Source organism: Eleutherodactylus coqui, chromosome 4 (assembly GCF_035609145.1).
Source record: "Eleutherodactylus coqui strain aEleCoq1 chromosome 4, aEleCoq1.hap1, whole genome shotgun sequence".
NCBI lineage: Eukaryota > Metazoa > Chordata > Amphibia > Anura > Eleutherodactylidae > Eleutherodactylus > Eleutherodactylus coqui.
In genome coordinates, this window is record NC_089840.1 from 45,267,431 (window position 1) to 45,282,614 (window position 15,184).

Below are 15,184 nucleotides of genomic sequence, written 5' to 3' on the forward strand. Positions count from 1 at the left end.
TACAATCAGCTCTGACTGCCAATTCCATAGCCTGATTCAAAGTAGAGGGTGACAGATGGGACAGCAATAGATCTTTTACTGCGTCAGACAGGACTGCGAAAAACAAATCTTTGAGCGCAGTCGTTCCATGCAGATTCACCTGAATACTGCCTGAAGCTAGAACAATATTTTACTGCCGACTGGCGCCCTTGGCGTAGGGCCAACAACTTACTGACTGCATAACCTGCTTGATCAGGTTCATCAAAAATATTACCGAGTTCAATGAAAAAAAAAAAAAACTACTGCAGACAAGCGGAATCAGCCGGTAAAGAATAGGCCCATGACTGAGGTCCTTCTCCGAGCAGAGACATAACAATCCCCACCCGTTGGGGCTTGGGCCCAGAGGAACGTGGCCGCAAGTGAAAAAACAACCTACAAGCGTCCCGAAAGACAAATAATTTTTTCCGGTCCCCCAGGAACACCTCGGGTAATGGGCATTTAGGTTCAGGTACTGGTTTAGCGGGCACAACCAACCGCTGCTCATGATGGCTGAGATGCCCCGACAGATCCTGAACCATCCCGGCCAGGTCACGAATCTGACCGGTAATGGTATTGTAGGACTCCATTCACACCGTGAATCCCACCTCAAAATATTTTTGGGCCAGTTATTATGTTACAGTACTAGTAGGGTGCACAGGTACGCACAGCGTGGGACTCCCTGACCCTCACCCACGCCAATGTCCCTTCCTGGAGGTAGCCCCAAAGGTGGACAGGTTCAGTGGACTTTCAACCTTCATGTGGTGAAGAGTGATGGAGGAGAAAGAGAGGTATCCTGAGGTCCCCTATGCCAGGAACCTTTTCCCGTAAATTCAGTAGTGCTGAGTGCAACTACGATGTTGGGAACAGGGAGCTGTTGGCAATAAAATGGGCATTTGAGTAATGGCGTAATCTTCTGGAGGGAGCTCGACACCAGGTGACAGTCTTCACTGATCACAAGAACTTAGTGTATCTTGAGAATGCTAAGCGTCTTAATGCGCGGCAAGCCAGGTGGGCACTGTTCTTCTCAAGATTCAATTTTATAGTCACGTACCTGCTGGGAGATAAAAATGTGAAAGCTGACGCCCTCTCCTGCAGTTTTGGGACTCCAGAGGTTAAGGACTCTTTTCCGGAAGGCATCCTCCCACCCAGTGTCGTGGTGGATGCCCTGACACGGAACCTTCCGGCTCAGCTTCAGGAATATCAACAAGAAGCCCCGGAGGGGGTTCTGGTAGGGAAGTTATTTGTACCAATGTCTCTGTGGTTGTTGGTTCTGGAAGAGTCTCATTCCTCCGTTTTTGCAGGGAATCCAGGGGTCCAGGGGATTCTTTCTATGTTCCCGTTTCTACTGGTGGCCCAGCATGGCACAGAAGGTCTGGGAGTTCGTAAATCAGTGTTCAGCTTGTGCACGTGGTAAGAGTCACCGTATGAGCCCTGAAGGACCATTAATGTCGCTGTAAGTACCTGGTAGTCCATGGTCACACGTGTCCATTGATTTTGTAACTGACCTGCCTCCGTCACAAGGTTGTTCCACCATTTCGGTAGTTGTTGGTTCTCGAAAATGGCCCATTTTGTTGCTCTGGAAAAATTACCATCTGCCACTGAATTAGTGAAGATTTTCAATAGAGAGATTATAAGATTGCACGGAATACCGGTCAATTTAGTTTCGGATAGGGTGGTGCAATTCCTGGACCAATTTTGGAGGGCCTTCTGTAAAAACTTGGGAACATCTCTATCTTTTTCATCAGCGTTTCATCCGCAGACGAATGGGCAAACGGAAAGTAAAAATCAAGACCTAGTACAATACTTTTTGTGGGCGAGAGGGTCAGTCGGTGGGTAGAGTTTTTACCTTTGGCCGAATTTGCCATAAATAATCGTATCAATTCTTTCTTCTGTGTGTTTGGTCGGCATCCCCGGTTCCTGACTTCCATTCCAGTACCTACAGCTTGTCCCGCTGTTGATGCTGTTACTAGTGAGTTGCGTGAGGTCTGTAATGGTGTGCACAAGAATCTGGAGGATGCAAGTGGTCATATGCGACTATGTAGTTGTAAAAGGTCCACTGTGTCAGAGCCATTTGAGGTTGGTCAAAAAGTCTATCTGTCCACAAAGAATTTAAAATTGAAGCTCCCCTCAGTAAAGCTTGCGCCGCGTTTTATCGGTCCCTTTGCCATAACGTGAGTCATTAATCCTCTAGCTTATGAGTTGGATTTACCGAGTTCTTGAAGGGTGCATGGGGTGTTTCAAAAATCCCTTTTGAAGTTATTAATCCCTCCGGTTGTGTGTCTCTGATGTACTATATTCATTATAGGTAGTCAACATAGCTAGTTTCATCTCTACCTAGTTAGCCAGTTACAGGGCAGCTCAGCAGAGGCATTTCTATTATAGGCAACCTTTAGCTATATCTAGTCTATCTTCAATGTCAATTTTTAGCAATCAGTTCTGTCTCTGAACCCACTTATAGTGCCTGATGAGTCACATAAGATGAAACGCGATGAACTAAAAAACAGACCATTCATAGAACAGAACTTTATTTGATGAAGAGTTACATATGACAGGAGTATATATATCTCCACATGATCGCAAGCATTCCATATATGTGGTGGCGGACAGAATCTGCTGCAGCACCATATAAGGTGGAAAATTATGGACACGTAGTAGTCTTGTTATAATTCAAGCTACAAGAACTGATGCAGAATCACATGTTTAACTAGGAACCATACATAGGATCCAGGCAGACGCCAGGTCCTCAATGTAATCTGGACATTATCTTATTTTGGCCATTGAGTCATAGATAGTTTTTTGTTTTTGTCTTGGTTTTAGTCTTTTCATGCTGGTCCTGATAGGACTTTTTATTAATAATATTAATAAAGGTTATGTTTTAAGGGTCCCACCCAATGAAAACGGAAGTGACAATAGGTGCAGCGGTTGAGGCAACAGCAAGACAACCCCAAAAAGGGAATGAAGACAAATACTCTCTTTTCTTTCCTGACTGATTCCTCTCTAGTTTTACTAGTGTCCTTGTCACTACTGGTAACAAGGAAACACAATCAGGTTGTACAGGTTGTCTTGTTTATCCAGGATGACACATCCATATGTGCCATTGCAAGAAAACTTGCTGTGTCTCCCAGCACAGTCACAAAAGTATGGAGATATCAAGACACAGATCGTTATGCTAGGAGAGCTTGAGAGGGCTGAAGAAGAGGATCAACCAGCATCAGTACCAGAGGAATAGGAGTAGTGCTGTCAGAGACCTAAAAACGACTACTACTGGGCAACTGGTCTGCATGTTTCTGGCCAAACTGCCAGACACCATAAAGGTGACATGAGGGCCCATTGACAGGCCAGACCAATGCAGTTCGATTGGCATTCGCAAGAGAACACCAAAATTATCAGGTCCGCTATTGGAACCACGTTCTCTTCACAGATTAGAACAGATTCATACTGAGAACATGTGACAGACATGAAAGAGTCTGGAATAGAGATGAGCAAGCACCAAAATGCTCGAGTGTTCGGTACTTGAGTCAATGGGCGACTCAAGCATTTTTGTATGGGACCGATGCTATGTATAGGGGTTTATTTTTTGAAACACCAGAAAACATCAGAAAGTCATGGAAACACCACAGAAACGGATAGGGAATGACAGGGGCAGCATGCATGGCTGCATTTTAGGCTCCCAGGTCCCACTATTAAGCCAAATGCGGGCAAGAGCCTGGCGGTCACCCCCCTAACAATTTATTGGCACAAACCATAAGCAGCAAGGCACACGCGCTGGCACATCTTAGCTAAGCACCACACTAGCTGCAACCAAGGACAGTCACCGCCTGCGGGTCACACCGCTGTCTTTTCTCCTGGGTTACATGCTGGCATTGCTGTCCAACCCCACGCATGACCCTGCGTCCAACGCGCACACAAAATGTTCCCTGCGCAGCATTCAGCTGGCCTCATGCCACACGCTTGCTTCATAGCCACACCATCCTCATGTTGATTTATAAGTGGGTTTGTGATGAGGAGGAGCCGGAGACACACACTGCAGAGGGTTGGCAGGGCCAGGCAGCAACCCTCTGTTGTGGGCGATAGCCCACAATGCTGATGACATTTGATGATAAATTGACGTACGATCATCATTCCAATGCCGTGCCACCTCCGTCACAAAATTGTCAGGAGCCGCAAATGTGGGCATAAAGGGGATTCAGGTGCCAGCACTTCTACACATCTCCACAATGCAGCAGCGCATACTAATACCAAAGATTGGTTTGAAGCAGGAGGTGTCGCAAAAGTAGCCACCAAAGGTATACAGTGACCATGTGAAAGTCTCATTAAATCAGTTACGCTTCCTGTGAATGCTCCAATCCAGTATCTCGGATAACTGTGGTTACGCTGATCCCCAGACCCCAAGCAGGAGAAGGAGGTGGCATAATAAGGCCGAGAAACCATGACCGAGGTAGGACCCGCAATACTCTGCATTGGAAGCACGTGAGCAGGCCCAGAGTCAGGCTCAGTCACAGCCTCCACCTTGTGTGACCCAAGGTGCCGCGAGTTACAAAGCAATGGGAAATCCATGTGTCCCCACACAATTCATTCTGTGTAGGTGTCAGATAGCTGAACACCGCAATGGGAAAGCCTTCTGCACCCTAGCCAAGTTAGTCAGTGTATTTGTGCCAGATAGGTAAAACACTGCAATGGGAAATCTTTGTGCACCCACAGCATAGGCGAGCCCACGAAACTCAGACAGTATTACATATGAAGAAATCAGAGTGCCCAAACATGGCAGAGTTTCACCCCACCCAGGACCTCGGCCCACACTTCTGCCCTAGTCATTTAATGTATTTGTGCCATTTAGGTAAAACACCGCAATGGGAAAGCCATCTGCACCCTAGCCAAGTCAGTCAGTATATTTCTGCCAGACAGATAAACCAACGCAATGGGAAGTCTTTGTGCACTCACAGCATACGCTAGCCCTTGAAACTCAAAGACGGTATTACACATAAAGAAATCAGAGTGCCCAAACATGGCAGTTTCACCCCGCACAGGACCTCGGCCCACACTTCTGCCCAAGTCATTCAGTGTATTTGTGCCAGATAGGTAGAACACCGCAATGGGAAAGCCATCTGTACCCCAGCCAAGTCAGTCAATGTATTTCTGCCAGAAAGGTAAACCAACACAATGGGAAGTCTTTGTGCACCCACAGCATAGGCGAGCCCATGAAACTCAAAGATGGTATTACACATAAAGAAATCAGAGCGCCCAAATAAGGCAGTTTCACCCCGCCAAGGACCTCGGCTCACACGCTCAGTAATCGTGGGCCTCAAGCAGACTTGGATGCTAGTGCAGCTGTGAATGTCTCATTAATGCAGTAACGCTCCGTTTGTTTGGCCCGAACCACTGTCTCAGATAACTGTGGTAACACGAGAGAAAATACATGTTGCCCAGCGCTGATCCCCAGACCCCAAGCAGGAGGAGGAGGTGGCATAATAAGGCCGAGAAACCATGTCCGAGGGAGGACCTGCAATACTCTGTGTGGGAAGTACGTGAGCAGGCCCTTGGTCAGGCTCGGTCCCAGACTCCACCTTGTGTGACTCAAGGTGCCATGAGTTAAATAGCTATGGGAAATCCATGTGTCCCCACACACTTCATTCTGTGTATGTCAGACAACTGAACAACGCTATGGGAAACCTTTGTGCACCCACAGTATAGGCGGACCACTGAAACTTTTCTGTTGCAAGAGTATAGACGAACCCTTCAAACCTTTCAGTAGCAAGAGGCAGACCCCAGTAACATTTCTGTAGCAAGAGTATAGGAGGACCCCTGTAACATTTCTGTAGCAAGAGTGTAGGTGGACCCCTAAAACATTGGTGTACCAAGAGTATAGGCAGACACCTGAGAAAATTTGGTTACCAAGAGTGTAGGCAAAGGCCGGAAAAATTAGTTAGATAACAGTTTGGCAAGGGCCTAAATAATTGCTGTACCAAGAGTACAAGTGTACCCCTGAAAAATTGCTCAACCGCGAGGGCAGGTGAAACCCATAAACATTTTTTAAAGATACAGCTCGCTGTTGCTTAATTTGTAACAGAGCCTGGAGGCAGCCCTCCAAAAAAATTGGTTTCAGTTAAAGTATAAAAACTTTTGAAACTTTGAAAAATTGTAAAAAACTTTTAAACAGAGCCTTTAGGGCCGCAGAAAAATTGGTAGTTCAGCGTGATGACATGCTGTTTTAGGAGGAGTAGTAAGAGGAGGAGTAATAATATCCGAGAGTGATTAACAAAGCTAATTCCCCCTTTTTTGTGGTGATAGAGGATGCATTTTTCTCCTGTTGCAGCGAAAAGAATGATTATGTTCGGCTGCTTTCCGCCAGTGGAGAAGAGAAGTCTGGGGAAATCCAGCCTTTGTTCATCTTTTTGAGTGTAAGCATGTCGGCACTGGCAGTTGACAGGCCAGTACGCTTATCTGTGATGATTCCCCCAGCTGCACTAAACACCCTCTCTGACAAGACACTAGCGGCAGGGCAGGCCAGCACCTCCAGGGCGTACAGCATAAGTTCGTGCCACGTGCCCAGCTTTGACACACCTGCACTGGACATGCTGCTTGATCCCCACGCCTCCCCTGCTACTTAGCCCTCGGAACTGCGTCTTCTGCCACTAGCGCTGTCAAATGGAAACTTTAGCATCACTTTTTCCACCTGGGCCCTGTCGTATTGCATCACTCTCATACCTCTTTCCTCTTCGGGAATGAGAGTGGAAAGGTTCTCCTTATACCATGGGTCCAGAAGAGTGTACACCCAGTAATCCGTGTTGGCCAGAATGCGTTTAACGCGAGGGTCACGGGAAAGGCATCCTAACATGAAGTCAGCCATGTGTGCCAGGGTCCCAGTACGCAACACATCACTGTCCTCACTAGGAGGATGACTTTCAGGATCCTCCTCCTCAGCCCATACACGCTTAACAGATGAGATGCAAGCAGCATTGGTACCTTCTGCAGCATGCCCAGCAGTCTCTTCCCCCTCGTCCTGCTCCTCATTGTCCCCCTCCCCCTCCTCCTCCTCCAAAACGTGCTGAGATATAGACATAAGAGTGGTCTGGCTATCAAGCGACATACTGTCATCCCCCATCTCCTGTTCCAACCGCAGCAAACTTCTCAGCAGGCAAGGCAGCAGGATGGTAACGCTAATGATGGCCGCATCGCCGCTCACCATTTGGGTAGACTCCTCAAAGTTTACGAGGACCTGGCAGATATCTGCCATCCATGCCCAGTCCTCCGAAGGAATTGTGGAGGCTGACTACCACTCCACCACCCATGTCGCAGCTGGTATTCCACTATTGCTCTACGCTGCTCGTACAGCCTGGCCAACATGTGCAGCGTAGAACTCCAACGTGTGGGCACGTTGCACAGCATTCATTGCTCTGGCAGCTGAAACCGATGTTGCAGGGTCCTCAGGGTGGCAGCGTCCGTGCTGGACTTGCGGAAATGTGCGCAGACACGGAGCACCTTGCCGAGCAGGTCAGACAAGTGGCGGTAGTTTTTCAGAAACAGCTGAACCACCAAATTGAACGCGTGGGCCAGGCATTGCATGTGTGTGAGGCTGCCCAGCTGCAGAGCCGCCACCAGGTTTCGGCTGTTGTCACACACGACCATGCCCGGTTGGAGGCTCAGCGGCGAAAGCCAGACTTCAGTCTGCTCTGTCAGACCCTGCGACAGCTCGGGGGCCGTGTGCCTCTTGTCACCTAAGCTGATTAGTTTCAGTACGGCTTGCTGACGCTTGCCTACCGCTGTGCCTCCGCGCGCTACCGACTGCTGGCGACATGCTTACACTTTTTAATTGAGAGGTAGAGGAGGCGATGGAGGAGGAGGGGGGAGGGGTTTGGAGGAGGTGGCATAAAACGCTGCTGATACCAGCACCGAGGTAGGGCCCGCTGTTCTGGGTGTGAATAGGGCGTGAGCGGTCCCAGGCTCTGACTCCGTCCCAGCCTCCACCAAGTTCACCCAATGTGCCATCAGGGAGATATGGTGGCCCTGCCCGCCAGTACTTGTCCACGTGTCCATGGTTAAGTGGACCTTCCCAGTTACCGCGTTGGTGAGGGCATGATTTATGTTGCGGGAGACGTGCTGGTGTAGGGTGGGCACGGCGCACCGGGAAAAATAGTGGCGACTGGGGACCGAGTAGCGCGGGACCGCCATCGCCGCCATCCTGTTTTTGAAAACTTTAGTTTCCACAAGCCTGTATGGCAGCATCTCCAGGCTGATTCATTTTGCAATGTGCATGTTTAAAGCTTGTGCATGTGGGTGGGTGGCGGCGTATTAGCGCTTTCGCTCCAACGCTTGTGTTAGCAACAGCTGAACATTGCGCTGAGAGACATTGCTGGATGGAGTGGAGGACCGTGGAGGTGAGGGTCTGGATATAGGCCGGGAGGCACTCGTGCCTGCATCCTGGGAGAGGCATTGGTTCTGTTTGCCAGGCTGTGGCACTGGGGAAGAGGCAGTGGTGTGACCCGGAGGTGGTAAATGTCCTTCGTCCCACCTTGTGGGGTGTGTCTCAACATCCTCATCCACAAAAAGCTCTTGAGACAGTTCCTGGAAGTCCCCAGCCTCATCACCCAGACTCCGGGAACTTTCCAAAGGTTGGGCATCAGTCACGACAAACTCCTTAGGTGAGGGAGGAACTGTTTTTTCCCACTCAGGGCAGGGACCCGAGAACAGTTCATTTTCATAGAGTGAGGAGGCTGGGAGGAAGGAGCAGCAGCCAGAGGATTCAGAGTTGCAGTCCCTAGGCTGGAAGTAGTGGACTGCATAGAAGACTGGGTGGTCGATACATTGCTGGACGCGTTTTCTGCCATCCACGACATGACCTGCTCGCACTGCTCTGTTTGTAATAAAGGTCTACCACGCGGACCCGCAAATTGTGATATGAAGCTGGGGAGCCCAGAAACTTGCCTCTCTCCTTATCCCTCAGTAGTCGGCTGGGATTCACCCTCACTTAGACGCCCGCTTCCGCGGCCCTGTCCACGTCCTCGACCCTTACCCCTACTCCTTATCATGGTGGATTAAGGATAGAGCAGGGCCCAAATAAATTACCCCACTGTAAAGCCCTGACAACTGTGGCTATTTCACTGCACACAGATACTTGTAGATAGCGGAGGCTCTATGCTGTGATTTGAAAAATTAACCCGCTGTCTTGTGCTGATACCTAGGAGTAATTTACCGCTTGCAGAGACTTGTAGATAATAGAGGCTGCATGGAGTGGGAGAAGACTCTAAAGCCAGTGGATAGTGCTGGTAACTGCGGCTATCTCAACCCCACCAAGGAAAGGGTATTGTGAGACGCTCTGCACAGTGGCAGAGCTGAAATAGTTTGCAGTGGCCCAGGAAATATTACTGTACTGTTTTGCGGTGAGACCTCTGTCTAATGCACTGCAGACACAGAACGGTATAACTGAAATACTTTGCAGTAGCCTAGGAAATATTACAGTGCTGTTTCACGGTGGGACCTCGGTGTAATGCAGTGCAGGCTGAGAACACTAGAACTGCAAGGCTGGGAACAGGCCTAGATAAGTAATACAAAAGTTGGTGCACTACTGCTCCAAGCCAGCCACAACTATAATGCACACGGTGAGAAGTAGCCTTAAGAAGGACCTTTGGGGTTCTTGTACGGAGGATCACAACTGTAAAACTTTCCGTATATAAGCATCTCTGTCCCTAAACTCTGCGTAATGCACTGCAGACTGAGAACAGTATAACTGAAATACTTTGCAGTAGCCTAGGAAATATTAGAGTGCTGTTTTACGGTGAGACCCCGGTGTAATGCACTGCAGACTGAGAACGCTATAAGTGAAAGGCTGGGAATAGGCCTAGATGTGTAATAAAAAAAATTGGTGCGCTACTGCTCCCAGCCAGCCACAACTATAATGCACACTGTGAGAAGTAGCCCTAAGAAGGACCGTTGGGGTTCTTGTAGAGAGGATCACGACTGTAAAACGTTCCCTATATATGCAGCTCTGTCTCTAAACTCTGCGTAAGGCACTGCACACACAGAACAGTATAGCTGAAATGGCCTGCATAGCCCTAGATGCTTAAAAAAAAAATTGGTGCACTACTGCTCCCAGCCAGCCACAACTATAATGCACACGATGAGGAGTAGCCCTAAGAAGGACTGTTGGGGTTCTTGAAGACAGGATCCTACTCTAACACTTTCCGTATATCAGCCGCAGCCCTTTCCCTAACCTCTGCCAGCATGCGTCTGAGGCGAGCCGCGGGCGGGAACATTTTAGGTACTCGGCGGTTACCTGATCCTGCCAGCCACTCCCTGCTGTTGGCGGGCAGAGGCCTGGCACGTCACAGCAGAAAGTGGTAATGCCTTCCCCATATGTTTATTGGCTAGAAAATGGCGCTAAACATGCGGGGAAGGGAAATACAATTGACTCGAGTAGCGCATGGTGTTCGACTCGAGTAACGAGAATCTCAAGTACCCTAATACTCGAACGAGCATCAAGCTCGGATGAGTGTGCTCACTCATCTCTAGTCTGGAACTGATGGAGACCATCAAGATCCAATGTATGATTTACGTGCCCCCTTGATTTTTTGAGCAGTGTAGGTTTGTGCAAAATTTGTGTTTTTACGAATAATATATTAGAAATAATTTTTAAAGGGATGGATGGATGTCTGGAATAACTCAGTATATGGCTGAATACAATGCACTTTAATAGCTATTAGGACGTAGAAGCACAGTAGAAATATTTAATTTTATCAGAACAGAAACAAGTGTGAAAGACTAACTTTTACAGTATTTCTGGCACTTTACTTATTGGAGAACTTCTGGGGTCTAAAGTTCAGAACTTCCACCATGAGAAATTACAAGTTTCTTTCATTATATGTCCTGCTATCTCATAGAAATACGCAGCGCAGAACATCCGAGAACAAGCCCTGAGGCTGCACTTCCAAGAGTGTGTTTATATAGAACATTTACTGTGATAACCACTGCAATAAACTGTGATCTTCATCTGGGAAGGTTCACGCTCAATCACTTCATGTGCTTTACATGAGATCCCACTGTTATGAGGGGTTTACAAATTATATATCAGAGTCAAATTATCAAAGGGACAATGCAAGCGCAATGTACAATGGTGGGGGAGGAATGAGGTGGTCAAGGCTAGACTACGTCCCGGGCAAATAAGGCAACTGGTCAGGGAACTTCAGCACGGTGCCACCGCCATTGTCTTAACCCTTTCCAATCCACTGTCTGACATCTTCCTACATTCTCATTGAAGCTTGTACAGCTCCAATGTCAGAAGACGTCCGACAGGGTATTCTTACCGTCTATTGCCAGCCACTCCGCTATCAGAGCCTCTCTGGTGCACACATACTGGCTTTAGCCAGCAGATGGCACCGTTGTATAACAGCAAAAAGAGAAAGCCTTTTAGGAAACCCTGAATCCAAAATCGGATTGGAAAGGGTTCATACACAATATAACACCCATATGTATTATGTAAGCATTGCAAAGAGCTGTAATTTTGGCACTCTTATGTCTTCACAGCATGACATACAGTATATATGCACTATATAGCAGAATTATGTGGGCACTATACATAAGAGTTTTAGAGAATATGGCACTATTATTTAGGCCATGCCATGATAATATTGCTCTTTATGTCCATCATTACAAAACAAAAAATACAGGGGCCCTAACCATACATGCCCAAGGGTCACAGCCCTACTTATCTCTTATAGAAGGGAGGATAAAGCCCCATTTACACACAATGATTATCTCGCAAAATTTGCTCAAAATCCATTGTTTGAGCTCATATCTTTGTGTGTAAATTCACCCATCTTTCACTCTTTAACTGAACAATGATTTTTAGGTGAGCATAAAATCCATCATTCAGGCGGAGAGCTGATAGCAGGGATTGCATGCTGTGTTCTCCCCAGAGTACGCTGATTACATTGTATGCAGCTTGCAGCTCCACGGCAGATATAGGAATGGTATACAGAGAACAGACCACCTGCTGTTTTCTGCATACAGGTAATAAGCAGCTAATAGGCATTAGTGCCCATTAGCAACTTATGCAAAATGATCGCTCAAACTGTCATTCTCCCTATCTTTTGAACAAATTATTAGCAATCATTTTTGTGTGTAAATGGGCCTTTAGTAAAGCATTCATTGTTTATGTTACAATATCTATGGAGAGGGACAAACCTGTTCAAGGTTCCTCAACCCATTGGAAATGTATCAAGTGATGGTACGTGACAAAGAAGATCAATACTATGTAGGAAACAAATAAATGCCCTAGAACTGTACCTAATCCTGACCATGACTAATTATGGCCTACAACTGCTATTCTATCCCTATGAGGAAATAATAGTTTTTCACACTACAGGTTAGATAATTACAATGTTATCAACACGCATTTGCAATAAGGTAAATTAGACTTCAGCACACTCTGCTAACACAGTAATTACATTTATGCACACAGTTCGTAGATGACAAGACTACTCTCCGTGATCGGCGGATATGCAAAACTCTGATGCTGTCGTTCAATATTTCCAGGCTCAATTCTGCTACAAGTCACAGTTAAATATTCAAATACCAATGTCCCAAAGGATAGTGTTTGACTTACTGTGCTGCTAGCAGGTCTGCTTAGTCTCTCAAAAGTTACTTTTAGTATGCACATTATTCGGTTTTTAATGTAGACAGCCTCACTTACTTCCCAATGCTGATAAAATCCCCAATGTCCTTCTGTGGGTCTCTATCTGTGGGCTCTCTACCGCAGCTTTGAATCTTCTTGCTAAGTGTGCAGCTCCTCTATAGCTTTGTTACTCTCTATGATGGTCTCTTGAGAGATCCATGCAATCTCCATTGGTTCAATGCATGATTCCAATGCCTTTACCATGGCTACTGCTGCTCATCTCACCATCCTCCAGTTGCTCTGCAGACTATCGTGCCCAGCAAGTCTCGCTATACTACACAGGACCTCTGCTCTCTGTGCAATAACTGTGCCTTCTCTCTTGTGGTTTAGCATTACTTTCCTTTTATAATGCATCAAAACTTTTAGGACCTTCCACTGGACTGGTCCCATGTGCAGTCATGTGTTCATAGAGTGAGGATGAGTTCTTATCCTGTTCCTTATGGAGAGGTGCCATAACTTGGTGGTGATGTGCTGGCCACATCCAGCTGACTACAGGGAGCTCCAGTACAGTCAGAAATTATTTCCAATAGAAAAATGAATAGAAACAATTATATTTTATGGACTTCACTGAGCATACTAAATAGGAATGTACTGGAAGCTTCTAGAAAGAGAGCTGTGAGGAACTATATAAGGAGGTCGAGCAGAGCAGTGGTGGTTGTAGCTAGTGAAGAGTTTGGGGGAGAACCTGGGTGCTTTCCTGCAACCTCTTACAGTCTGATGAGGGGAGAACAATTAGAGGCTGTAAAAGCAAGATACATACCCAAGATCAACTTTTATGTCCTACTGGCAACATGAGTGATAAAAGTCTGATTTGTGGGGATCTCACCACTGAGACCCCTACTGATAACATAGGCCCTCTGTTCCCCTTTCCTTCTCACTGCAACACCACAATGGAGTGACCAAGCATGCATGGTGCAATTCCCTTACTTACTCTTAATGGGGCTGGTGGAAATAGTCAAGCACTTGAAGTCAGATATCTTCAGTAGTTCCACTGCAAATTCATGCAGAAACACCACATGTACTCAACCACTGCTGCATTCAAGCTTCTCTTCACTGCAGGTGTAGAAATGAAGAAGACAGGGGACAGTGGATGTGGGACTGCCACTCTGGCAATCAGTGAAGGGCCCCAGCAATCAGACTTATCCTGTCAAGCTTTGCAAAAAGGTCGGAGTGAACCTGAACCTCAGGCGGTTCTTCCAGGCCAAGTCTACTAGAAGATGATGGAAGTCAACATACAAACTCTGTGCAGATGTTGTTCTTGGTTAGATTTGATCCTAGGATCCCAGTGCAAGCCCACCATGCTAACCACCGAGCTATATGAGTATCGCTACATTATACACCAATTTTAGGGATATTGTTGAAGTCCCAGTTCAGTTGAAATTAATTCAGACCATACCAAAGTTTGGTGAACTGGCCAAACTGAACTTTTCTAAAGTTCTCAACACTAGATGTAATTACCGAGATCTATCATAGCATCAAGTGGGTAAAAAGGTGTCTTTGAAAGAAAAGGACTGGAACATATAATAGGTCATGTAGGTGCACAATGGAACTATCATGCATGGTTGGTAGAAGATATAGTGTTGAGATGGAATGGGAGTTCTTGGTGGGCAAAATCCCTAAGACCTGAAATTTACCTGAAGTTTATAATTGGTATCCTAGGGTTGGTGATGGTGGTGGAAGGTTATGGTGGTTTGAGATCAGCTGAAGTAAATTTAACCATTTAAATGAAATGTAGGTACCTTGAAAATGATTGATGCTGTCAAAGACCACAATGCCCTTGACTTCCATTATGGATATGTTTAATATGTTCTGATGGATGTGATATCATTTATATATTGTATAGCGTATAGATTTTATAGGTTTTATATAAACATTTAATTTGGCTGCTATGGTCTTCCCACCAAGTCAATAATTATCAGAGTTTTAGCTCAGATATATATGTTAGGAACAAGTTTGGGTAGTAGCTGCAGTTCTTTCCCTTACAGCAATGTCTCCATTTCCTCACAACACAATTTGCAGTCCTCGTTACTGTAAACTAAGCCTAATTTCTTTCTTTTTTTCCCACTGATGTATTCTTATGTTTCTCTGCATTATTGACAATATGCTCGTTCTTTACCAGTCTTAAAGTACTTAATGACTACTGGCGCGTGCCAAGCCGCATAATACCGAGACTATACATCTCATGTAACCAATAGGCACATATGGTATATTACTGAAAACTTCTAACGCCTAATCAGTGTGATGAGTAGCTGAACTTCCAAAGAGATCTGCGGCACCATCCACAGCGAACATAGATTTACTCATGTGACATTAGGAGGCAGCTGGTTTCAGTTGGAATTATTTCCTATGGAACATTTGTCCACAGTAACTTGCTGGGATAATATACTTTCTTTTGGCCAGGGAGCTATTTCAGACGAGCTGCAATGTCTGCAGTCATAGGAAGGAAAACACAGTTGCTTGAGGGTAGCTCTGCATAGACTGGCCATAATCACTAACATT